Here is a 24372-nt window from a genome sequence, read left to right on the forward strand (position 1 = left end):
GCACCTGTCCCCTCACCTCTCCATTCTTCTTTCTCCCACCTGTGGGCTGGGATGGGGAAAGGGCTGGAGTCCCACTTGGTCACCACTTTACCACTTTACTCTTTACTCTGTGGTCTTTTCTTCTTCCCCAGTTGTAGATTGTCTGTTCTGTAGTCAGTGTTCAGGTCATTTTCAGCTTTAATTGTATTTGCTGTAGTTCTTTCTCTGTATGTGTGTGGGGAGGAGGTTTCTGTCTTGCCTTCTTGCTCTGCCATCTTGAGGCTCCTCACCACTAATTAAGGGATTTTTTAAGTTAATAATATGCTTTCTTAAGTTTATTTGCCAATGTTCACTAACATTACTAATACTTCATACTAACTATGCCTTTCACTAGGCCAAAGTAGTAAGGTCTCCCCCACAAGGGAGCACACTGAGAATTAACCTACAAATCAAAAAATCCTATGAGTAGAAATGACTTTAAGAGGACATTCCCTTACATTTGTTTTTCAAGGACTGCCTGCCTTAAATAATTCTTGCAAAATAGAATTTCTTGTATTTGCTAAATGATACAAGGGATTTATCTTCTCCTGATAGGTCTCCTTTTCTACCTAATTATTTTTGTGAATCTCTTAGAAGCTGGTTCCTCATTTTCTTCCCTCCTTATCTTAGGGGGTGAAAGAAAACCAGTTCTTTATTAGAAAAGTTCTGATTTCATCCCATTGTGTCTCCCATTTTCAAAGTACTGTTGTAACATCTGGTGCTGGTTTTGGCGATTTCATGTTGCATTTCACCTGACTTTCCCAGCTGGTCCCCAGAAACCATCTCGATCACCCTCTCTTTGCATCACCTCAGACCTCCCAGTGCTCCATTCTCTTCACCTCTTGATGTGTTGTTCTAATGTCTCCTTTCTTTGGCCTCCTTGTTTTTCAGGTGTTTACTGCAAATAATTGGATTTAAAGGACATTAAATTTTTTTATTTAATTTAAAAAATAATATATTTACGTGGTTAAAAACTCAGTAAAAATATCCAGTAAGAAAGGTATTTAGTAAAAAGCCTCCCCTTATACCTCTCCTTCTTCTGCCCACTTCCTGTCTCTCTGCACAGGTAGCCACCATTAGTAGTTTCTTCCAGGGTGCCTCTATATGTACAAAGCAAAACCAAATTGGTATTTTAAGGCACTTGGACTGTCCTGAGTAACTTTGTTCTTAGCTTTCCTTCCACTATTTTCTTCAGCCTATTGAAGTCTAAGTTTTGTTTTTTGTTTCCCTTCATTCATATGTGGAATCTTAAGTTTTATCAGTGTAAATTTTCAATTTTTCCCCTTCCCACACTTTTTTAGTGAATCAAATCAAGGTCTTTTTCTGTATTGCTTAAAGTGTCTTTCAGTCTTCACTACAAAAAATACTCGCTAATGCTTAAGAATAACTTGCTGAACTTTAAATGGCTGTGTGTATTCCTAATAACTGTCTTAAATGGGGCAGCAAGAAAGTCTGCAGATTAAGTTGAAAGAAGGCCGTCAGAGGTGACTACTACCCCTTTCCTACTTCTTAAAACTGATAATTGATATGTGTGTCCTTTTTGTTCAATTGGGTGTACCATCTCTTACAATAAAGTCCTATGAACAAAAACTCAAATTACAGGATTGACTGATATTTCTTTAAGCAGGGCCACTCCTATTGCATTAAAAAATTATATATGGCTTCCCAAAGTTCATTTACCTTCAGTTTTTCATGTCTGTCTTTTCTGGCAAATTGGATTCCACCTAGAATCATAGAAAATTAGAATATGGTAGCCCTAGAACTAGTTCTAGTTCCGCCCCCTCGTTTGATAAATTCAGTGAGGTAAACCCCTTTGTCAGAAGCCAACACCACCATCAGCAGTAGACCCAGGACTAGAACCCGTTCTTCCTAACTTTCAGTTTGTTTCAACATATTTCTAGTTCTCCACTTTTCTAATTTTTGATTAATTGATTCTCAGCCTCAGTTAGCTCAGTTCTTCTGAAGCTAGGCAGGCATATGTACAGACAGACACAAAGGCTTTTTCATTCGCATCCCTGATGATACATGTGGTTAATAATGTTTCTTAGTATGGGTCCTAAGACGCACTGTGCTTCTGGGGGAAAGGATGGCGCTTGTGTTAGCTCCGGTATGTCATCTTCCCAAGCGAAGGAGCTCTGTGTAGTGTGGCAGCCCTAAACAAGCTAGTCCAGAGACTTGCACTTAGTATCAGTACTGCTACACTGTTCAGCTGGACATGTAATCTGGAGGCAATTTATTTAACCTCTCCAATTTTTACTTTTTAAAGGAAGATTATTTCCCACCTGCCCCAGTTCTCTGGCCTACCAGCAGAAGCAATAGAGAAAAGAGCATCTAACTGGGACTACATAAGCCTTCATTTTAGTTCTGCCTGTTACTTCCTGTTTGCCCTTGGCCAGATCACTTAAATTCCCTGGTCTTCAATTTGCTCATCCACAGGATAGCCAGAGTAGGGTTGGAGTGTCTTTGAAATTACACTTCACACTTACGCTGATCACATATTAGGGTTTAGCTGTGACAGACTGCTGTCTTTATCCTTAGTGTCCCCTGCCTCTGGTCTCCATTCCTTTCTCTTGGAATGTACCCTGTCCTTTGACTTACCTTTGGACACTCCACTCATTTGTCCAGGCCGAGCCCCAAGGCTTTTCTTCCTTTTAGCCTAACTTGATTCTCTATAGCAGAACTGATTCCTCCTCCTTGTGAATTTCTATAATACATTACAATCTTCAGCCCTACCTTTGATAAGAAGTGGGTTTTAGGTTTAGTTCAGGTTAGGTGTGGAAGGCACCCCACCCCCAGCAATGTTCACAATTTTCTCCTTAGCTCATTGATATTAGTGCCATCAGCTTTCTTAAACAAAGAACTCTGATACACACACATACATGTGCACAGTCCAGGAGCTCCTGGCAGAAAATCCTTGGTGAATCTATTTTTACATACACCCAACAGGTGTGCAGAGCAGGACAGCCTTTATTAGGTAGAAAATGAGACCAATGGAGAGTTTATGTTCATTAGTTGTGATTTGAAGTATTGTTAATGTTTCATTGCCTGCTTTTGCACAATAAGCCTAGATGCTGCTGTTTCAAATAAACTAAGTATTTACAACTACTGTGTTATTTTGTTAAAGAAAACCATTTTGCACCAATATAAAAAAAAGCAAATGGTGTTTCCTTTATGATATTCACCAAATCAAATTTAGCAAAGGCTTGTGAGCTAATGGGAGCTAGGCTGTTCTCAGGGTGATGGGTCAATAATGTGCTGTATGGGGTTCTTTTCTACTTTCATTATCTAGAGGGAAAGGAATTTAATTAAGCATTACCAACACAGATGCCTCTTTTATAGATGTGGCGATCAAGAGTTGGGAAATCTTGTTTCTGATCCCATCCCCATCTAATTCTAGGTGATCTTGGGCATGTCACTTAACCATTCAGGGTCTCAATTTCCTTAATCTAGAAAATTAAGACTATGCTTATAGCTAATATCCTACCTAATAGCTAATATCCATTGCAGTAAGCAACACCCGGCATGTATCTGTTTATTGTTTATCCTCTTGTGCACTCATCAGCTGGAGCAGCACCTGCCCTGTAAGTCCTCAATCTGTATTTGTTGAATGAATGAATTAATCTCAGAAGATAATGCATATGAAAACTATATACTTTTCTAAGTGCTTTGAACATGAAAGGTGGCATTGTGATTTTTTTCGTCTAATGAGAAGTTTTCCCATCTGCAGAAATGAATTGAACTCTAGCAGGGAAAAGACCAATTACCAATATATCTTTTCCTTTTCCAAAGAATTAGTTTCCTTTAGCAGCTGAGGCAGTAGATCAGGAAATAGGTTTCCTGACATTTTAGAGATTTTCAGAGGACTGGATAACTTTTAAGGGCAGCCAGTCTTATCTCTCCTCTTGAAGAACCTTAGAATTAAAAGAGACTTTATCAAGGTTTATTAGGTAATAGCCTCTACAGAGTACTTGAATCTCTTCTTGATTTATTGGTATCAAGTGTGTATTATACAAGGGATGTTAATTTCCTGAATATTCTTAAGCTGTCCTGTTACGTCTTCTTTGTTAAGTGTTTTGGCTTTTTCTTGGCTGTGTGAGTCTGTCACCCTCCTTGTATTAACCAACTGTAAAGGAAATGAGAGAAGCTGACTTTGGAATATATACCAGCTTGAGTTGCCTCATGTAAAATATGGTCCATTTATTCAACAAATATTTCTTGAGTACTTCCTACATGTGAAGAATTGGAGATACTGGGTTCTCTTGGGAGAAACAAAAATTAATAAAGTCCATTCTTTACTCTTAAGTAGCTTACAGTATGGTAGTGTATAATGTGATTATCACTTTTGATAAGTGGGACCCAGAATGGACCTTACTTCATCCTAAGGGTAGTATCTGAAGTAGATTTTGGATTTTTAGAAAGGAGGGTTAGAGCGAAACATTTTAGGCAGACAGGACAGTATGAACGAAGGCTCAGAGATAAGGGCATGGGACAACGTAAGAAAAGCTGAGTCATCTAATTTGATTGGAATGTGGGGAAGTGACTAAAGAGCACTGGGGGATGAGGCTGGGGAGGGAAAGCTGGAACCAAATCGTGGAAGACTTAGAGTGTTAGACTAAGAGGTTTGGTCTTTACTTAATAAGCAATAGAGAATGACTGAAGACTTGTCCTGAAGCTGTGGCACAGGTAATGAGGCTCTGAACTACAGTGGTAGAAATGAAAAGCAAGAGGAATGGATGAAGTCAAGAGATAAATTGATAGGATTTTGTGATTGATTGTGGGGGGGGTTAAGGAAAGAGTTGAGCATTCAGGTATTCATTTGATAATTTGATAAATTACTACTGAGTGTTTCTATATGCCAGATGTCTCTGTTCATGCCCTTGGGAACAAAATAGTCAAGCTGTGTATACCACTGTTGGAACTTAGTTTTCACTGGGGAGACAGATAATAAGTAAGTAAAGAAAAAAATCATTATAGATAATGGTAAATAACATCCATAAAAATAACATAGTCCAGGTACTTTAAAAGGTGTAATATCCTAACTTGGTACAGAGACTAAATTTGAGAATCCAGAAGAATCAAAGGCTACATGCTCTCTTAAATATTCCCTTAAATAGGCCTTTAGCAAGTACTAAATTATAATCTTTAAAAGGATCCATAATGCAGATATTCTGAGTTGTTTCAAAGCCAGTATTATTACTCTGTTGAGAGAGTTTGCTAGTCCTACATTTTTACCCAGGCAGGAATTCCAGTACATTTCAGCATCAGTGTGAGTTAACAGGGTGTACCTGCAGATGAACCTAGCATTTTCTCCAGAAAAGAGCTTCAGGTCTTTTCAAATCCTTGTACAAGTACTAGGTTGTGATTCCAAAGTTCTGAGCCACATAGTGTATAAGAGACAGTTTTTACCTGAATTCTAGGATGTGTATTATTAGCTAATCACCTCAGCCATAGAATTCCACTGATTGTTAATTTTAGGGATTGGTCTCTGATGGTTTCTCAAGAGTTATGAAATCTAGTAAAAATTCATTCTAGTAAAAATTGCCCTATTGACTGGGTTATTCAATAACGACCTTTCATGTATTGGAGGATGTCTAACGATTACCATGATATTGACCATCTTCTGACAATAATTAACCAAATTTTAAGTCCTTTCTTAGTCAAGGAGAGTAAGACTGATATCATTATACAGAGGAATACTTTTCTTGCTAATTGTTTCCAAATTCACATGTGTTGCAAAGTCTTTACATATAAGCCTGTTTTATGTAACTCAAGAATAGGAGTGCCCCATTCATTATGTGACAATCCTTGCCAACTCTGATTCTAGTAGAATTTTTGATACAAGCTTATTCCAGACACTTTGTTGAGGCTACAGAGTTTGGGCTATGGAATCAAGTTTGGATACAGATGCTTCCAATTTCAGAGGATTAGGTACCCCATCTACCATTCAACGTCAGTCCCTCTCCCTGCGCCTTTGACCCCATCCACGCCTTCCAACCTTCTCTAGAATGTTGATCTCAGCTATCCCTTCTTTTCTGTACTTTCAGTCTTTCTCTTTGTTATTGGTTCCTTCCTCTCAACCTGTAAGCATCCTCAGAGCCTCTCCCATCCTAATGAGTCCTACTTGACCCCATATCCCATGCTAGTCTAATCTCTCTTCTCATGCCATTGGATCTTTAAAGAGTGGCCTTTCCTCACCATCACCACCTACACATCTCCCACCCACTCCTCCATCCTTGCAGTCTGCCTCTGCATCCTCACCTTCCTACTGACATTCTCAAGATAAGATCTTCCATGAGCTCAAATTGCCAAACCTAACAGACATTTCAGTTAGTTCCTATCTCACTGAACTTCTCTGCTGTATTTGACACATTGATCACTTCCTGATTCTTGCAGCTCTTTATTTACTTTCTTGGCCTAATTCTTCTTATATGTTGGACTATTCCTTCTCTTTCTCTTTCATTTCCTCCATTTTTCCCTTAAATGTTAATATTCCCCTGGGTTCAACCCTTAGCCCGTGTCCCTTCCATTTGGCATACTCTCACTGGATGTTCCCATCCATTCCCTCAGTATTCTTGATCTGTTATCTCCAGCCTAGAATGCACATTAAATATTCAACATCTTGCCAGGAATCTCTATCTGGATTTCCTGCAGGTAATTCAGTGTGTTCAAAATTGAAACTCATTTTCTGTCCTCAAACCTAATTATTTTCTTTCATCTGCTATTTAGTTGATGGCACCACCCAAATTCTAGATATCATTATCGACTCCACAGTTTTGTGCAGTCCTTGAGGATCATCAATATTAGGGAGCTGTTGAATGTTGCACATTTTTCCAAGTAAGAAAAAATTGCGGCTCAGAAATGTTAATTTACGTGCTGAAATTCCCTCAGCTAGTGTGTGGTAGAGCCAGGTTGCAGTTCCAGAGATGTGTGAATTTAACACTCACAGTCTTTCTACCATACCATGTTGTCTCTAGAGAATATTGCAGATGATTTTTTGTTTTTGTTTTCTAGTCTAATTTGTAGATAATTTTCTGTCATTTTACACTGCCTTAATATGAAATTAGTATGGTGCTTTTTTAGTTCATTTGTTTCATGCCCTATCTCAGCCTTACTGCGTTCACCCCTTGTGGCGGTGACGACAGCGATACGTACACAGACCTGGTTCACTTCAGTTGTTTATTGTTGCTCGGAAGGCCGGGAGAAGGTGAGTGAGAAGAAGCAACAGCCGGGGGGGAGCGAATGAGAAGAAGAGTGAGGGGAGAGAGGGAGATAGAGATTGAGAGAGTGGGAGAGTGAGTGAGTGAGTGAGAGAGTGCTTCTCTTTCCTGCTTATGCCTTATATAAAGGAAGCTGGCCTATGGTGATCAAGATCATGCAAGCCTATAGGAGCAACTTCCTTATGCTAATGCCACCAAACCAGGCAGGGTGGCGCCCATTAAGCGGGCGCCATCTTAGGGCATTGGTCAACTAGAGTGGAAAGGCGGTGTTCAGCCATAGTGGGACTCAGCCTCGGCCGTAGGCCGGCCCCTACAAGCCTGGCGTAGAAAAGATGAGACTTTTTAAACTAAAATTCATAATTTTTTATGGGTGGATGAGCTAAAGGGTAGAAAGGTTAATTAGACAGATACCTAGCAGAAAGCTGAATATAGTCTTAGGTTGTTTGATTGTAGCTGTATCATTTCCTCATGTCTAAGAGATTCATTCATACATTCAACAAGCATGTATCAACTGTCTATCTACCTAGTGCCAGATGGGCAGCATATTATATACTCTGCTTGGTAAGCTGAGAAAGTCATAAGAGTTGGGTGATATACCCTTGTCTTTAAGGATCTCAGGGTCCAGTGAGAGATACTGATATGTAAACAAAAATGACTATACTATGTTAATTGCTCTAATAGAAGTAAGTACAAAGTGTTATGGAGACACAGAAAGGAAGGATAATTCTGTTTGAGAGAGTTGAATAGGGCCATCTTCAGAGAGGAGATGATATTTGAGCTGGACCTTAAAGTATTTAAATATGCTTTTAAAAATTCACTTGTTGGAGAAGAGGAGAAAGTAGTTGGGGTATAAAGAAAGTACATGCAAAGGCAAAGAGGCATTTACCACGCCTTACCAGTTGAGTTGCTTAAAGCAGTGAATTTAGTTGTGACTGGAGCATGGGGTGTGATTTGGTAAGACAGGAGATGAAGCCAGAGAGGCAGGTCAGATCCCGATGTGTGCATACTAAGCAGTTTTGAGTTTTCTACTTCCGGAGTTCTCAGGTCTGAAGTATCATATGGGGCCCATTTTGAGCCAGTGCAGCTGTACAGGTGCCTCCGAGTGACTCTGGACTCGTGGTCTGGCTTATGCACAAGTGTCGTAATGACTTGTGCCAAGCATGTGAATTCTAACGTGAACGTTAGCCATTGGGGTTTCCTAACGGCCACCCATGTCTGGAGCCAAAGGGCAGGAGTGGCAGTAGTCTGGGTGGTAGTAGTGGCGTCATCCAGGCACTGTGGTAAGGACTTCTTGTGAATTTTCACTTAATCCTCATAACTTGATAAAGGAGGCACTATCAATTATTATCCTATTTGATCAATAAGGAAACTGAGCCTTAGCAACCTAAGTAAGTTGCTGAAGATCATGATACCTAATAAGTAGTGGGGCTGGGGCTTGGATCCAGGTCTCTGTAGCCTCAAAGCCTCTAAGCCATTCTGTGTGCTGGTTTCTAGGAGAGAGGAGAGTGAGGATAAATTCTAGAATATGAATACAGTTGACCCTCGAAAAACATGGATTTGAACTGCATGGATCCACTATAACATGGATTTTTTTCAATACATATATTGGAAAATTTTTTGGAGATTTGTGACAACTTGCAAGCCTTGCAGATGTACCATATAGCTGAGACATATCAAAAGAAGTTAAGAAAAAGGTATGTTATGAATGCATAAAATATATATAGGTAACAGTCTAGTTTATCATTTACTACCATAAAATCAATAGTAGACTATTAAGAGTTAAAGTTTTGGGGAGTCAAAAGTTATATGCAGATTTTTGACTGCGTGGGAGGTCTGCACCCCAGCCCCTGCGTTGTTCAGGTGTCAGCTGTCCAGTGATGAAGAGGTTAATAAGCTCTACCTAATAAATTTGCATTTTGTTTTACCCTAGAGCAGCTGCAGTGTGTGTATAAAGGGGAAGGAAGAGGAGATCAAAGGCAAACTCAGACTGAGGACAGTTAGGAAGAATGGCCATGTGGGAGGGTCCAAGCTGCCCTGCCTTGGGGAGCAGCATTGTGCTGGCTCAGCACTGAAGCAAGGACACAGCATTGCTGTTCTGCCAGGTATGGCTTCCTGTGACCAGGATGTGGGCAGGAATAGTGTCAGCTGCTCCAGATGTGGGTTGGAGGGCCTGGGTTACAAGGTCAAACCAAATGAGAAAGTATATGCAGAAGCACCTGGAAACTGAAGCCACAGACACACATGGTGTTATGTTATCTTCCTCAAGCTTAACTGGGGAAAAAGGCCATAAACAGCCACTGTGATCTCTGAGGTATATGCAGGGGCTTTTCTTTTTGCCAGAGTCAGAGGTATTGATTCAAAGAGGTTCCTGCATTGATCTGAGGCAGGGCCAGCTGACCTGGTGTGGTGAAAGGAGTCCAGGACTGGAAGCCAGGAGACCTGGACCCCAGTAACTCCCCAGCTCTGTGGTCTTAGCTTGGGCAGAGCACACTGTGCCTGGCTTCTTGACTGTAAAATAAGGAGTTAGACTTGATAGGTAGATTTGAAGCTTTTAAAAAATTGCAGTGTGGTATGATAATTAAGAGTATAAGCTTTGGAGTTTATACTAAGTATAAGAGTTAGATTCTGATTCTAAGTTTCAATTCTAAATTTCACCACTTAATAAAAAATAGCTTTGTGGTCTTGGGCAGGTTACTTAACCTTCCTACCTCAATTTCATCATCTGTAAAATGTCCCTACCTGGTGGAGTGGTTGCTGTGAGACAGTTACTGTATAAGGCACTTTAGTAGGTGCCTTCCATGTAGTAAATGCTTAGGACATGTTAAATATTATTTCTTCAAATAGACTCATAGGTATGATTATCAACAACTAAAATTAAAAATACATATATATATGGGATTTAGTGATCTCTCTTGCCCAATCCTCAGTGTAGTGGAATAGACGTGGTAGATGAGGGCTGCAGATACTCTTACAGTTTAAACAAAAGTACAAGCCGGAAGGAAGAATGTCCCCATATCCTCATGTTCTGCTTAAGGTGAGCATTTCTAAGGGCAGCGGGTGCCAGGATGCAGGTACTTGGAAATTCAGGCCAGTTATGCCTTTGCTGGAGCCTTTCCTGGCGCACACTGGCACTATACGCGTGAGTTTACCTGAGGGACCCACTGAGCAGTTAGCATTATGCAAGGCGTAAGGACTCTTTCCAACCCGGTGTGCTCGTTTTTGACAGTACGTTGTTTATGGCCGAACAGCTTCCTAGTCTAAAGTAGAATCTGTTTAGGTTTAGCATTATATTTTCCTTTATTAAAACAGGGAAATTTTGAAAGGACATGTGTTTGTGTTTGTGCCTGCTATATTGGCTCTATAGATAGTTACTCAGAGGCCAGTGCCAAATTGCGGTTGATTAGTGGACAACTGGCTACTGGCATTATCCCTGCTACAGCTTTTCTTCAGATTAGTTGTACTGATACTTTTTTTACTGGGTGGAAGAGTATTTCTTTGTGCATGTGCACTCTGCAACCAGTGGGCAGAAAAGATTGGCCCTAGGAAAAAGTACCAGAACTAAGAATTTATAGTTAGGCAGGAAAAAGCTAACAACTGTTACTTTTTTTATAAGTCAAACTGGTCAGTTGCCTGGTATAGAAGAGGTACAGAAGAAGTCTGGGAGAATGGGTATGTGTACTAGGTTTAGGGAGGTTTAGAGAGAATGGGTATGTGTACTAGGTTTAGACAGATGATGAGGCAGTTCCAAGGGTCAAAACAGTTAAGATCCAGGATCCAAAATCTGGGAGAAATTCATAAGTCAGTGTCAATAACAGCTATAGCCAGAGAGACTCAGAGGATATTTGTTCCCAGCTGCTCTCTTGTTGATTAGCACATTCTCTGAGCCCCTAGGTGTTCATTATAACCAGAAGGTTATCAGATGCTCGCAGGTTACCTTTGCCCTTACTGAGATGATGGCCTCTTGGAAGAGGGTGAACTTGGTTAAGTGCAGAGCCACCCTCTTGCGCCATGTGTCCCACAGCAAACCAGGGGCTGGATAATAAACCTTTCTCTAAAAAGATTTCTGTTCTGTGATATACTCCCCCCTGCATTGAGTACTCTCCTCTATGCAGTCCTTTCATATTTATGTACCTTTTATTTTAACTTTTACTTTTTGTATGGTTAAAAAAAATTAATCCAGTCCTGGGGTGAGGGTGGGGAAATGCTAGTATGTCGGGCACACTGCAGCACTCTGGTGGCTGTGTCCATTCATTGTGCTGCGTCTGCAGTGTGCCAGGATTTGTTCAGTATGTGCATGAATGTGCTTGTACCTGGCTTTGCACAGTGTCCCTTCCCCTTATCATGGACCCTGAAAAGAACACATCTTACCCTGAGTCAAAGGCAAAGCTCCCGCCATGGTGTGCTTGAAGCCCCACATTGCTAGTTAGAAATGAAAAGCCTGTGCTTTTCAGAAGGCTCATTTTATGCCAGTATGACACATTTATTAATACTCCATGCCATAACTTGTTAAATGCTGTTCCCCCACTCTTAATGGGCTTTGTACTCAAACACATTCAGTGACTCTTGTTATAAAATAATATTTCCTCTTGGGCAGTAAACCGCAATTCAGTTTCAGTTTTCCCTTTTAACTCATTTGCCTCACAAAGATCTAATTTAAGACGGATTAGGTAAAACATTATTGGACTTCTCAGGCTCCAAGTGATTGTTGCTTAAGAAATAGTTTCAAAAAAAAAAAAAAAAGAAATAGTTTCCTGAGAACCCAAAGCTTGCTGTCCTGCCCACTGCTTCTGGGCTTTGAAGGATCTAGTGCTGCAGCACGTGTTAAACTAAAGACTAAAGACGCATCTTCTTTTCTGGATTCTCACCAGCAGTTTAAAGATGATTACAGAGATTTAAGCAGCCATGTGTATGGATTAAAAATGCTTTTATATTTTTTATATATAATTATATATATATATATATATTTTTAAATCACCAATCATCTCTGTTCATTTTCCCATATTCACTGTTCTGCCAAGAACAGGAGATAAAAAAGCAGGGGAGACAGAGCAGGGAGAAGCAGCCTGTGGAACAAACAGTTCTGCTACAGGACTGCTCCACGCCGACCCCTGCCCACATAAGTAGAGTTGTCAGAATAGTATCAAGCTCTGTTGATCTTGAACTTGACAGAGTTTCACTTGAAGGAGCAAAATAACTAATTCAAAAGATTTCTACCAAGCTGTAATATGAAAGTGTAGGTAATAATAGGTTTTCTCGTCCAAAGTATGGTTTTCTGCTTTGTTGCACTTAATCTTGGGTATTTCTGCATATTTTCTAAATTGTAGAATCATAGATGTCAGAGCTGGAAAGGACCTGGGTGCCCCCATCAGGCAGATCCAGAGATGCTGTGGCTCACCTAGGCCATACAGCAGGTGGAGGCGAGGCAGGTGAAGAAGAACTGAGTGTTTTAAGACAGTTTTAAAAAGCCAGATGTTTTAATGACCTGAGATATGATCTGGTGGTTCCCAAATCCTGGTAAGCAGATTCCTCTATAGCTTATTTATTCAGAACCTCTGGGCTGGGACTTGTGAATCTGCACTTTTTAAAAAAAGCTACTCAGATAATTCTTATGCAGCCAGTCTGGCCTAGGCCAGGAACTCGTATTAGTGTGTATTGGCCAACTAGAGCCCACAGGCCAGATCAACTCTACCATTTGTTGTATGGCCCATGAGTTGCGAAGGGTTTCTACATTTTTCAGTGGTTGGGGAAGAGTCAAAAGAAGAATAGAATTTTGTGATTTGTGAAAATTATTTGAAATTTAAATTTCCTTATCCATAAATAAAGCTTTATAGGAATACAGCCACTCTTATTTGTTTACATATTGCTGATTGTTGCTTTCACACTACAATGGCAGCGTTGAGTTATTGCAACAGGGACTGTATGGCCACAGAACCTATAATATTTACCATCTGGCTCTTTATAAACAAGTGTGTTGACCTCTGATACATACTTTTCTCTCCTATTTGCGCTGCAAGCAGCAGTGTCATAAGGGAGATTCCTAAACTTTGAGTACTGTGATGGTCTTGCTTTATGCAGAAGATGCAGCTATGAGAAACTGCATACAAATTAAATATATCTAAACCCAATATTTTAACAATAAAGTAAACAGAAAGATAAACTTGCTATACCAAGTATGGAGGATTCAGCTTTATTTCAGGAGATTTATGTAGATTCGATGTTTATTTCTCTTTGAACAGAAAAAAGATCTCCCATTTTTATACTTGAGGACATAGGATGTAAATATTTTTAAAGGACTGGTGATAGGGTATATTTATTCTGTGTGCAGTATTCAATAACTCAAATTAGTTATGAAATTTCTACTTCACACATAAAATGTCCTTAACAGAAAGCCTTTATACCTACAAAACCGTAGTTAAATTTACTAAAGATACCTACTTTCCCTCAGAATTGTTGGTCTTCTTGCCAACTCAACACTGTACTAATTCAGAATCCTAGTTACCTCCTCTAATTTTTCTTTAACCAAGGTCTGACAATTTCAATTTCCTAATATTTACCTTCTCTTTTTCCTCTTTTCCTTTTCCCTCACCTCAGACATGGAAGCATTTGCTCATTAACCAAGCAGCAGACATTTATGGAGTACCCGCTATGTACCAAGCACCGTACAGGCCCCGATTATGTGATAGGTAGCACCCTCAGTGATCTCTGGACCTAGCTTTCCATTATGACCAAAGTAAGACAAGAGACATGGAAGGCACAGAGTACATTAATTTTTAAAAACCTTGCTGCCTGTCTTCTTCTAAGGCAGGTAGGTGATTTTGTAGAGGCCTGGCCTGGTGGTTTAAGATCCTGGGACATGGGCCAGTGCTTCTTTCAATGTTGCTTAGGCTTTTATGTAGTGTATCCCAGTGGCTCAAATTTCTCACTCACCAGAGAATCCATCCCCCACACCAGTTTCATTCTCTGCCATATTGTCCCTGAATTGCCTCTCAGTCTGGCACAGTAGAAGCTGTAAAGAGGCTCAGAACTTGGCATAATATACTACTCTTTGCTGCATGACCTTTGGTAGGTGGTGTCCCTCTCCTGAGCTTTTGTAAAATGCATTAGATGCTAATAATCCCTCCTTCACCCATGCTTCATGGGAATATTGTGAGATTGAATGAGGAGGTCATTTAAGAGGCTTGGCATTTTCAGAGAGGGAGTTCCTATAGAAACACAGAGCCATACACGTACATCAGAGAGGGGTTTCAGGGAAGTCCTGGGCGCTTTGTGTCTTTGGGAAGCCAACCTATGGAAGAGTCATAGCTCAGCCCTTGACCTACTTCAGCCTGACTCCAGGTCCACTGCCTCTTGTTTTGGGGATTCGGCTTTCCCTGCAGCATAGCCCCCATCAGCCCCCCCAAGGCCAGCATGTCTAGTACAGGAAAAATATTGGTGCAGTGCAGTCTCAGACACTGGGGGTGGTGCGGGAGCGTTCCCAGAATGGTTATGGCTCCTCAGTACCAGCATGGCTTTAATACTGGGGAGTGACTGTCAGATTAAGAAAAAGGAAAGAAGACAGGGGAGGATGGGTGGGAAGGGAGGGATAAGGTGGGGGTAGAAAGGGGGCATTATGATTAGCATGTATAATGTGGTGGGGCACGGGGAGGGCTAGGCTACACACAGAAGACAAGTAGTGATTCTACAGCATCTTACTATGCTGATGGACCGTGACTGTAATGGGGTTTGTGGGGGGGGACTTGGTGATGGGGGGAGTCTAGTAAACATAATGTTCCTCATGTAATTTTAGATTAATGATACCAAAATAAAATAAATAAAAATTTTAAAAAAAGGAAAGAAGAGATGATGAGAGGAAAGGATCTTTTTTAAAAAAATCTGCCAGCAACTATGTTTTGGGAACTCACAGGTTGAGCATTATACTGGAACTGTGGGAGGAAGTGTGTGAGGTTGATTTGTACCCCTTAATGGTTTAAAACTAGTTTCAGGGGTAGGGTGGTAGAGTGCAGGGGGACGGGTTAAAAAAAGAAGCTTGGCGAATAATGAAAGGCACAGACTACAAGTATAATAGTTCAGAAAAGGGAGAGCTTAGAGTAATTGGAAATATATCATAAAAAAAGTAGGATCTCAGGAAATGCAAATTAAAACCACAATGAGATATCACCTCACACCAGTTAGAATGGCCACTATCCAAAAGAAATGTACTGTTTCATTTGCTGGCAAGGATGCAGAGAAAGAGGAACCCTCCTATATTGTTGGTGGGAATGTAAATTGGTGCAGCTGCTCTGGAAAGCAGTATGGAGGTTCCCCAAAAAGCTAAAAATAGAAATAGCATTTAACCCAATAATTCTACTTCTAGGAATTTATCCAAAGAAAACAAAATCCCTTACTCAAAAAAATAATATCCTCCCCTATGTTTATCGCCAGACTGTTTGCAATAACCAAGATACAGAAGCAACCTAAGTGTCCATCAATAGATGAATGGATAAAGATGTAGTACACACGCAGTGGAATATTATTCAGCCATAAAGAGAAAAGAAATCCTCCCGTTTGCAACAACATGGATGGATCTAGAGGGTACTATGCTCAGTGAAATAAGCCAGGTGGAGAAAGACAAGTATCATATAATTTCACTTATTTGTGGAATATAAAAACAAAGCAAAACAGAAGGAACAAAACAGCAGTAGACTCAGACACTGAGAAGTGACTAGTGGTTACCATGGGGGAGGGGGAGGGGAATAAAGCCGCACAATAATTCACAATCACAATACAAGTTGATCACGGGGACTGTTGGACCACTGTTATATACATTTGAAACCAACCTAAGATTGTATATTAATGACACTTTAATAAAAAAAAATAGGACCTCAGTACCAAATTCAAAATAATGCTTATCCCTGTAGGCAGGAGGGGATGTATTTGGAGGGGTGTAGAAAGGAGCAGTGTTGGTAAGGCATTATTTCTTAGGTCATCTGATGGTGCACATATGTTTGTGTTGTCATTCTTTAGAAATTTTTATGTCTTATACTTAAATGATCCATTTTTATTTGTTTTTGTTTTTTTTATTGAGGTATGTAATTCACAAGCTAGAAAACTGACCATTTTAGAGAGTACATTTCATTGGGATTTTTTTGTTCACAGTTGTGCAACCATCACCATTATCTAATTTCAGGACATTTTTGTCCCCCCAGAGAGACCCCTTAGCAGTGACTCCCTGTTCCCATCTCCATCCAGCCTCAGGCAACCACTAGCCAGCGATCTTCCAGAGATTTGCCTCTTCTGTACATTGCATATAAATAGAAGGATACAATACCTGGCTTTTTGTGTCTGAATTCTCCCCAAGATTTTCAGGGTTCACTGGGCTGTAGCATGTATGAATACTGTAATGCATATACTTTATTTCTTCTTTCTTTCCATCTTCCCTGCTTTCCTCCCTCTCTCTCTCTTCCTTCCTTTCCTCCTTGTTTTCCCCAGATGTTCTTTTTTTTTCATTAATCTACAATTACATGAGGAACATTATGTTTACTAGTCTCCCCCCTTCACCAAGTCCCCCCCACATACCCCTTCACAGTCACTGTCCATCAGCGTAGTAAGATGCTGTAAAATCACTACTTGTCTTCTCTGTGTTGCACAGCCCTCACTGTGCCCCCCCAACACTATACATGTTAATCATAATGCCCCCTTTCTTTTTCCCTGCCCTTATCCCTCCCTTCCCACCCATCCTCCCCAGTCCCTTTCCCTTTGGTAACTGTCAGTCCATTCTTGGGTTCTGTGATTCTGCCACTGTTTTGTTCCTTCAGTTTTTTCTTTGTTCTTATCCTCCACATATGAGTGAAATCATTTGGTACTTGTCTTTCTCCACCTGGCTTATTTCACTGAGCATAATACCCTCTAGCTTCATCCATGTTGTTGCAAATGGTAGGATTTGCTTTCTTCTTATGGCTGAATAATATTCCATTGTGTATATGTACCACATCTTCTTTATCCATTCATCTACTGATGGACACTTAGGTTGCTTCCATTTCTTGGCTATTGTAAATAGTGCTGTGATAAACATACGGGTGAATCTGTTTTTCAAACTGGGCTGCTGTATTCTCAGGATAAATTCCTAGGAGCGGTATTCCTGGGTCAAATGGTATTTCTGTTTTGAGCTTTCTGAGGAACCTCCATATTGCTTTCCACAATGGTTGAACTAATTTGCATTCCCACCAGCAGTGTAGGAGGGTTCCCCTCTCTCCACAACTTTGCCAACATTTGTTGTTGTTTGTCTTTTCGATGGTGGCGATCCTTACTGGTGTGAGGTGATATCTCATTGTGGTTTTAATTTGCATTTCTCTGTTGGCAAGCGATGTGGAGCATCTTTTCATGTGTCTGTTGGCTGTCTGAGTTTCTTTTTTGGACCCAGATGTTTTCATTTTTCAGAAAACTCCTCAAAGCATTCTGAAGTCCATAATGGGTTAGGAACCACTTTTAGCCATTATGATACTTAATTCTATTATTTGGCTTGGAATAAAGCTGATTCAAAAAAATTTGTCAGTAACACCTTACTGGGCACTCCTCAGGTAATAATGTACATATGTGTTTTTTATTGTGGTAAAATATATATATAACATAAAATTGACCATTTCAGCCATTTTTTAAGTGCACATTTCAATGGTATTAAATACATCTACCATGTTGTACAGTAATCTTCACTGTCCATTTCCAGAACTTTTTCATCATCCCAAACAGAAACTTATACTATTAAGTAATAACTCTCTACTTCCCTGCCTCAAGCTCCTGGTAACTCTGATCTACTTTCCATTGCTGTGAATGTGCCTATACTAGGTACCTCATATAAATGGAATAATGTAACATTTGTCCTTTCATGTCTGTCTTATTTCACTTAGTATAATGTTTTCAAGCCTCATCTGTGTTGAGGCATATATCAGAATTTCATTCCTTTTAAAGACTGAATAATATCCATTATATGGACATACTGTGTTTTGTTTATTCATCAGTTGATGGACATTTTGATGGTTTCTACTCTTACTCTATTTTGAATAATGCTTTTATGAACTATTGTGTGTAAGTTTTTGTGTGAACATCTGCTTTCAGTTCTCTGGGTGTATACCTAGGAGTGGAATTGCTGGGTCATATGGCAAGTCTGTGCTTTAACTTTTAAGGACCTGCCAGACTGTTTTCCAAAGTGTTTGAACCATTTTGCTATCATTCCCCCTAGAAATATGTGAGGGCTCCTGTTTCTTTACATCCTTGTCATCACTTACTTTCCTTCTTTTTTTTCCCTACGGAGCATGAAGTGGTATCTCACTGTGGGTTTATTTTGCATTTCCCTAGTGACTAATGTTGAACATCTTTCATGTGCTTATTGGCCTTTTGTGTATCTGCTTTGGAGAAATGTCTGTTCAAATTCTTGCTCATTTTTAAATTGGATTATTTGTCTTTTTACCGTTGAGCTGTAAGAGTTCTTTGTCTAATCTGGCTGCTGTACCTTATTAGATGCATGCTTTGCAAATATTTTCTTCCATTCTGTGGGTTGTCTTCGCACTTTCTTGATAATGTCATTTGTTTGCACAAAAGTTTTGAGTTTTGACGACGTCCAGTTTATCTATTGTTTTTCTTTGGTTGCTTGTACTTTAGGTGTCACACCTCTGACACATTGCCTAATCCAGAGATGTGAAGATTTACTTCTATGTTTTCTTCTAAGAGTATCATAGCTTTAGCTACACTTTTAAGTCTTTAATCCATTTTGAGTTAATTTTTGTATGGGGTATGAGGTAGAGGTCCAGATTCATTCTTTTGCTTGTGGTTATTAAGTTGTCCCAGCACCATTTACTGACTGTTCTTTCCCTCTTTAAATTGTCTTGGCACCCTTGTTGAAAATCAGTTGAACGTAAATGTGTAGGTTTATTTCTGGACTCTCAATTTTATCCTGTTGGTATATATGGCTATCTTTATGTTTGTACCACATAGTCTTGATTGCTATAGCTTTGTAATAAGCTTTGAAATGGGAAGTGTGTGTCTTCAATTTTGTTCTTATTTTTCAAGCTTGTGTTGGTTATTTTGGTTCCCTTGCATTTCTATATGAATTTTAGGATCAACTTGTTAATTTCTGCCCAAAAAGGCAACTGAAATTTTTATAGAGATTGCATTGAATCTGTAGATCAGTTTGGAGAGTATTGCCCTCTTATCAATATTAATAATATTGTTATAATATTATTATATTAGTAATATTGCCCTCCTAATCCATGTGCACAAGATGTCTTCCCATTTATTTAGGTCTTCCTTAATTTCTTTCAATGATGTTTTATAATTTTCAGTACAAGTCTTGTACTTTTTTTTTTTAATCACTATTTAACAACTTTATTGAAAAAATATATTCAGATTTCCAATCTGGGAATTGCAATACATCTCCTTCCCTTGCTTCAAGGTGAGTGTGACAAGCAGGAATTGCACAGCACAGGTATGAGGAGCTCTCATTGAACTTTTTTTTTTTTTTTTGAGAGGGCATCTCTCATATTTATTAATCAAATAGTTGTTAACAACAATAAAATTCTGTATAGGGGACTCAATGCACAATCATTAATCAACCCCAAGTCTAATTCTCAACAGTCTCCAATCTTCTGAAGCATAACGAACAAGTTCTTACATGGTGAACAAGTTCTTACATAGTGAATAAGTTCTTACATGGTGAACAGTACAAGGACAGTCATATCACAGAAACTTTCGGTTTTGATCACGCATCCTGAACTATAAACAATCAAGTCAGATATGATTATTCGTTTGATTTTTATACTTGATTTATATGTGAGTCCCACATTTCTCCCTTATTATTATTATTATTATTTTTTTAATGAAATGCTGAAGTGGTAGGTAGATGCAAGATAAAGGTTCTAACATAATTTAGTGCTGTAAGAGGGCAAATGTAGATGATCAGGTCTGTGGCTATAGACTAAGTATTAATCCAAGCTAGATAAGGGCATCAAAACATCCACGAATGCAGATTTCTCTCAAAACAGGGGGGGTGAGGTTCTAAGCCTCACCTCTGTTGATCCCCAATTTCTCACCTGATTGCCCCCCTGCGGCTGTGCCTGTCTTAGGTTGTTCCTCCCTTGAGGAATCTTACCCGTCTCTGGCTAACCAGTCATCTTCCGGGGCCATACAGGGAAATGTAAAGTTGGTAAGTGAGAGAGAAGCAATATTATTTGAAAAGGTTAGCTTTTTAATTCTTTGCAGATTTATGCCCTGTGGCTTCTATGCCCAGCATTTGTCTTGAGGTATCTTTACCACTTGGAAGAATTATGATACTCGGTAATTTTCTATATGAGGCACGAATTCTACTAAAGGGTTGTAATTAGGAAGGAAGAAGAAAAGCTATAGAAGTAGCGCAAGTCTTGTACTTTTGTTAAATTTATTCCTAGGTATTTTATTTTCTTTTGGATGCTCTTGTAAATGGAGTTATTTTCTTAATTTTCCTTTCAGATTGTTTATTGCTAGTGTATAGATTTACAGCTGATTTTTGTATATTGATCTTGTATCTTGAAATCTGAGTTGTTTATGAGCTCTCATAGTTTCATGTGTATATATTCCTTAGGGTTTTCCATATGCAAGATAATTTCATCTGCAAATAGAAATAGTTTTACTTGCACAATTGCCTTTTCTAGACTATCCAGTACAATATTGAATAGAAGTAGTGAGAGTGCAAGAAAAGATACATAGACTGGTGGAACAGAATAGAGAGCCCAGAAATAAACTCATGCCTATGTGGTCAACTAATATATGACAAAGGAGGCAAGATGATACAATGGGGGAAAGACAGTCTTCAGTTGATGGTGTTGGGAAAACTGAACAGCTACATGCAAAAGAATGAAACTGGATCACTGTCTTATACCATTACATAAAAACAAATTAAAAATGGACTGAAGACCTAAATATAAGACCTGAAACCATAAAACTACTAGAAGAAAACATAGGCAGTAAACTCAAACATTAGCCTTACTAATTTTTTTCTGGCTATGTCTCCCCAGGCAAGGAAAACAAAACCAAAAATAAACAAGTAGGACTACATCAAACCAAAAAGCTTCTACATAGTTAAGAAACCCAACAAAATGAAAAGGCAACCTGCTATATGGGAGAATGTATTTGCAAATGATATATCTGATAAAGAGCTAAATTCAAAATACATAAAGAACTCATACAACTCAACACCAAATAAACCAAATAATCCAATTAAAAGGACAGAGGACCTGAACAGATATTTTTCCAAAGAAGACATACAGATGGCCAACAGGGGCATGAAAAGATGCTCAGCATCAGTAAGCATGAGGGAAATGTAAATCAAAACCACAATGAAATATCATCACACCAGTTAGAATAGCTAATACAACAAGACAAGAAATAACAAGTGTTGGTGAGGATAAAGAGAACCCTCCTACACTGCTGGTGGGAATGTAAATTGGTGATTATGAAAAGCAGTATGGAGGTTTCTCAAAAAACTAAAAATAGAAATACTATACCACCCAGCAATTCCTCTTCTGGGAATTTACCCAATGAAAACAAAATCACTAATCCAAAAATATATATCTACTCCTATGTTTATTGCAGCACTATTTACAGTAGCCAAAATATGGAAAAATCTAAATGTCTATCAATAAATGGATGTATAAAGAAGATGTGGTATATATATATACAATGCAGTACTACTCAGCCATAAGAAAAGAATGAAATCTTGCCATTTATGGCAACATGGGTGGACCTAAAGGATATTATGCTAAGTGAACTAAGTCAGACAAAGACAAATACCATATGATTTCACTTATATATGGAATTTAAAGAACAAATGAATAAACAACAGACGCAGCCTCATTAACACAGAGAACAGACTGGTGCTGGTGGTTGCCATAGTGAAAGGGGGTGGAGGAATAGTTGAAATAGATGAAAGGAGAGAAAATTTGTGATTATGTTTGATGTCTTGATCTGGGCAATGGTTATATGAGTGTATACATGTCAAAATTCATCAAGCTGTACACTAAGATTTTTGCATTTTATTGTATATCTAGCAATATAAAAAACAATTAGAAAAAAAAAAGAAGTGGTGAGGGTAGACCTTTGTCTTGTTCCTGATCTTAGGGATAAAGCTTTTCATCTTTTATCATTAAGTATGGTATTAGCTGTGGATTTTTCGTAGATGCCCTTCCTGTAACAGATTACGGAAGTTATCTTCTATTTCTAGTTTGTTGAGTGTTTTTATTATGAAAGTGTGCTGGATTTTGTCAAATGCTTTTTCTGCATCTCTTGAGATTATCATGTGATTATCATCCTTTATTTTATTAATATGTTGTATTACATTGATTTATTTTCATATGTCAAACCATCTTTACTTGCCGGGACAAATCCCACTTCGTCTTAGTGTATAATCCTTTTCATATGCTGCTGGAATCAGTCTGCTGGTATTTTGTTGAGGTTTTTGTGTCTGTATTTGTAAGGGATATCACTCTGTAGTTTTCTTTTCTTGTGATGTGTTTGTCTGATTTTGTATTAAGGTAATACTGGCCTTGCAGAATGAGTTGGCTACTCTGCCCTTTTCTTCTGTATTTTGGAAGAGATCCATGAAGGATTGATATTAATTCTTCTTTACACATTTGATAGAGTTCATAAGTGAAGCCATATGGTCCTGGGATTTTCTTTGTGGGGGTTCATTTTTTTAATGCAAGTTGCAGAAGTGTACTTATAGTACAATCCCATTTGACAGAGAGAGAGAGAGGGAGTCTTTTTAAGGCTATATCTGTGTGCTTGTATTTGCACAAAAAAGTTCTGAAAAGATATACAAGCAGCAAAGGTTATCTTTGAGTAATAAGGTGGAGCTTATGTCTTCTGTTCCTTTCTTTTAATATATATAATTATGCATGTGTATTGCTTTAAATTAAAAAAAAACCAACCACCTACTTAAAAGGGCTAGAATTTGACCATTTGCTCTTTCACCTGCACAGTCTGATGCTAGGGCTGTTATGTCCTTACCACAGCCTTGTCTCCTTAGAAACTCAGTTTGGTAGGTCCCTGCATCTCTCTCCAGCTTCACAGTCTGCTGCTCCCCCTCCTCTGTTTTATCTTCCATCAATACTGAATTACTTGTCAATTCCTTGAAAAAAATCTGCGATTCTATGCCACTGTGCTTTTGCATATTCTGTGCTATTCCCTGTCCCCACCAACATTACCCCCTTTATATGCCTAACTAATGACTCATAATCTCTATTTATCCTTTAAAACCCTTCCAAATATTAGTTGCCTTCCCTTGTGAACACCCCCGAGCTCACTCTTCACCCTTCCATTCATCACAACCCCTCCTGCTGCTTCTCATATATGACACGAATTTTTGTTGTTGAACTTTGTATTTACCCTGCACCATAATTACTGGTTCACATAGTACGTCTTGCCTAAAAGTGCAGTTTTACTCAATTTTATATCCCAGGAGCTTAGCATAATGCTTGGCACAAAACAGATGCTCAAAAATATTTTAATTGAATTGAGCTCATGAGACAAGAAAAGGCATTCTGGGTAGGATGTGTAATGAGAGCAAAGGCCAAAGTTATGAATTACTATAACATGTACTAACTTGGCAAGGCAGGAAGAATCATGCTGGGAAATAGGGTTGAATGATTTTGGCAAGGCTGATAATAGAGGCTTTTAAAAGCCAGATAGAATAGACTTGGTGGGTTAATGGTGGAATGAAGAACTCTCACTGACTTCCAGTCTGCTCAGATCTCTCTTCACAGCAGGCTTACCCTGACCACCTCTTTTAAAACTGGAGCTCTCCCCTCACGGATCCCCTAACCTCAGCACTCTAGGTCTCCCTTTCCCTGATCTTCCTCCTTTTTCCAGAGCACTTATCACATCCTATATAATTTGCTTTATTCACTATGTTTTTTTATTTGTTGTCTGTCTTCTCCATTAGAATATACACTCCTCCAACCAGGGTAGCCTTGTTCACTGATGTTTCCAAGCACCTAAAACATTGCCTGGCACCTAGTAGGCATTCAGTAAACATCTGTTGAGTGAATTAATTGCAAATGAATGTACTTCAGTATCTTATCTTGTACTTCAGTATCTTAGGTGTAATTCAAATGGCTTGTTTCCGAAAGAAACA

At 39.0% G+C, this 24372-nt stretch overlaps 1 protein-coding gene across 5 annotated transcripts in view; it reads left to right on the forward strand.

The window, feature by feature from the left end:
* The window catches only part of SCN8A (sodium voltage-gated channel alpha subunit 8), a 197658-nt gene that overhangs the window by 89529 nt on the left and 83757 nt on the right, over positions 1-24372 (forward strand). The gene's annotated exons all lie outside the window — the stretch shown is intronic.

The sequence above is a fragment of the Manis pentadactyla genome, chromosome 10 (assembly GCF_030020395.1).
Source record: "Manis pentadactyla isolate mManPen7 chromosome 10, mManPen7.hap1, whole genome shotgun sequence".
NCBI lineage: Eukaryota > Metazoa > Chordata > Mammalia > Pholidota > Manidae > Manis > Manis pentadactyla.